Source organism: Catharus ustulatus, unplaced genomic scaffold (genome assembly GCF_009819885.2).
Source record: "Catharus ustulatus isolate bCatUst1 unplaced genomic scaffold, bCatUst1.pri.v2 scaffold_62_arrow_ctg1, whole genome shotgun sequence".
Taxonomy (NCBI): Eukaryota; Metazoa; Chordata; class Aves; order Passeriformes; family Turdidae; genus Catharus; species Catharus ustulatus.
Genome location: NW_024879540.1, coordinates 492,442 through 495,767, shown reverse-complemented (window position 1 = coordinate 495,767; position 3,326 = coordinate 492,442).

Here is a 3,326-nt window from a genome sequence, read left to right as displayed (position 1 = left end):
CAGCCCCAGACTGCTCCATGCCCCCAGGGGAAGATCCTCTGCCAGAGCCCCTGGCACAGCCACAGCCACCGTGTCCTGCTGGATCAGCCCAATCCCCCTCTGCTGAGCTGGCCCAGCCATCGGCTCCCAGGGGCTCTGTGCCCAGCAGGGCTGTGGCTCCAGGCTGGGCAGGCACTGGGACACAGCTCCCACATCCCCCCTGGCCCCGTCCTGTTCTGCCCTCATCCCAGTGCTGGCCCTGAGCTGGGGTCAGCCTTCCCAGCCGAGGGTCCTTTGCTGCTGTCCCAGCTCAGAGGCCCCTGTCAGGGTGACCCCTGAGGGCACAGATCAGTGACAGTCCCTGCCAGGGCTCCCAGGAGCTGTCAGGGCCTCCATTCTCCACTGGCATTGCGTGACATTTCCAGGAGATGTTCCCTCCTCACGGGGCACTGAACTCACAGAAGGGACCACTAGGTTTGGGGATGGGCTCAGCTCCAGAGTGTCCAGCAAGGAATGCTCAGGGAGAGAGGGGTACTGGGAGATGGGGGGTGAGACACTGGAGGCCGTTGGAGGATGGATTGTGTTGGAGTGGGGGCTGTCCCCAAAGGGTCTCTGGCTGCCTTTGGAACCCTGCCTGCACCCCTTGGCCCCCGGGTGCCCAGTCCCCTCCAGGGGCAGCTGCCCCGTGCAGGAAGCTGCAGGGATGTGGGCAGAGGGGCTGGATCCGTGCCACAGCTGGGATGGACTCTGTGCCAGGGCTGGGCTTGTGGCCAGGGCTGGGGGCTGTGCCAAGCCAGGCTTTGGCCTGGGGGCTGTCAGGGAGGGCATAGGGAGGAGTCCCAGCAGGGATAAAGGTGCTGCTGCCCTGCTGCCATGCCATGCCATGCCATGCCATCCCATCCCATCCTTTTGGTCTCCTTGGGCATCTTCCCAGCATCTGCTCCGTTTCCCATGCAAAGGCCAATCCCAAACTAGGCTGGACCAAGAGGTCCAAACTCATTAAAGCACAGACTAGGCTGAACTTGGCCAAACCTGAATGAACTGGTCAAGCCCCCAGCCAGGCTGAACCAGAACAAACTGGGAAATGTCCCCCCACCACTCCCCTCAACCCCCCAGATGATTCCCAGGGTCTTCTTTCCAGTCTTTGCCCTCAGTTCATTGCCTTTCACCCTGCAGTGATGTTCCCAAATCCCTGGGCACCCGCTGCTCAGAAGAAAGGTTATCCATGGGCCAGGGGGTGCTGGGGACACCCGTGTCCCCCCCAGACCCTCAAGGACCAATCCCGACCAACTTTTTTCTCTCCTTCCCCAGGCTATGGATGGCAGTGGAGCTCTTTGTGCTGGGGTAAGTCCTGGAGCTGGCTGCACCAGTGTGGGAACTGGGGAGAAGTTTGGTCACCTTTATTAGGACTGGGGACACCCCAGTGACATCTCATGGTTTCTCCACAGCAAGCTGGTGGCATTGCTTTTGGCAAGGTGAGTACCGAATTCTTCTGCTGGGCCCAGACCCTCCCCTCTCATGGCCATGACACTCCAGGACATCCCAGTGCACCCCAGTGTGTGCCTGTACACCCCAGAGCTTCCCAAGGCTGCCTCTTCCCCAGGGTCCCCATTGTATTCCCACCCATCCCAGTGCACCCCAGTCACCCCCAAAGAGCACCGTGCCCAGTCCCCTTCCTCTCCTCTCTTCCTCCAGTCCTTTCCTTTTCTCATTGGCCATCACAGTGGTGTCCCCAAAACGCCCTTCTGGACTCCCAAAGCTCCTCCCAAAGCCCTCAGTTCTGGTCCCCTCTCCCTGCTTTCTCCTGCCCCCACCCACCTCCCACTTCAGCCCCCATATCCCCCCACTGGAATTCCTGCCTCCCCACCCACATTCTCCCATTCCCATCCCTTCAATACCCCCAGACCCATCCTGTGGGGCCCCCAACTCCCCCCAGGTCACTGTCTTTGGGTCCCTCACATCCCACTCCATCCCCTCCTCCCTCGAGGCCCCAAATTCCCCTTGCTCTCCTTGTCCCCATGCCCACCATGGTCCCTGCAGGAGCAGGCATCACGTGAAACTGGCTGGAGTGGGACTGGGGGAGCAGAAAGGATTCTCCCCCTCAGACTGGGGACAGCCATGGGGCTTGGGGACACCTGTGACCCCCTGAGTGCCACAAGGGCCATTCCAGACTAAACCTTTGCTCTCTGTCTGCAGACAGTCATAGGAGGAGGTATAGGTGGATGCATTGTGGTAAGTCCTGGAACTGGGGCACCAGTGTGGGAACTGGGGGCCAGTTTGGTCCCCCCATGCCTTGCTTGCTCTGGGGACACCCCAGTGAGCAGTGACATCTCCCCATCTCTCTGCAGAAAACAAATGGCGTCCAACGAGTGAAGAGGTCTGAGGTGGGTACCTGCAGTTCTGCTGGCTCCAGAGCTTCCCCTGTCCTGGTCATCACCCTCTAATGCACCCCAGTGCACCCCAGTGTGCCCCAGTACCCTCCAACCTGCCCCATTAACTCCCAACATGCCCCAGTATCCTCCAGTGTGGCTCTAACCCTGCCTTTCTCCCCAGTCCCCCGTGGCTGAGCAGGTGGAGCTTCTGTGGGAGTGATGCCCGGCTGCCCCTCTGGATGTCCTGGTGAGAAATCTTGGGGGATTTCCAGCACCGCAAAAGATCCTTGGGGGCCAATGCAGATCCTTGAGCCCTCTGGTGTGGACAGAGCTTGGGAATGTCTGAGGGACACAGAGGGTGCTGTCCCTGATCCATGTGCTGGGGTTAGGTGGACAGAGCTGTCCCCAAGGCTTTCCTTGCACCAAGGACCTCTCTGGACACCCAGTGTCCCTGTGAGAGCAGTGATGGCTCTGGGAGGTTTTGGGATACTCCAGGCTGAGGGGCTCTGGGAACGACATGGATCTCAGGAGCCAAGTCCTGTCGCAGGTGTGTGCAGGGCTCCAAATCCCTTCTCCTGCTGCATGTTCCTGCAAAGAGAGGGGTGGGGACAAGGTCCCTCTCATGTCCCGGTGGACACCGGTGTCATGATTTGGGCTCTGCCTTTCAGAGCCTGGAACTGGTGGTGACACCTGGATCCTGTCCCCCTCCAGCAGCACGAGAAGATGATCATCTCTGGATAATCCCCCTCATCCCCTGGGAGCCCTGGGAATTTCCCTGGAATAATGAATAAACCCCTTCAGCAAAACAGCTCTGTGTAGGAGTGTTCTCATGTCCCTTTTTGTATTCTCATGTCTCTATGTGTTCTCATGTTCCTGTGTGTTCCATGTCCCTGTGTGTTCCATGTCACTGTGTTTTCCCATGCCCACATGGGCTCCCATGTCCACATCCATGTTCTGTGTCCCTGTGTGTTCTGT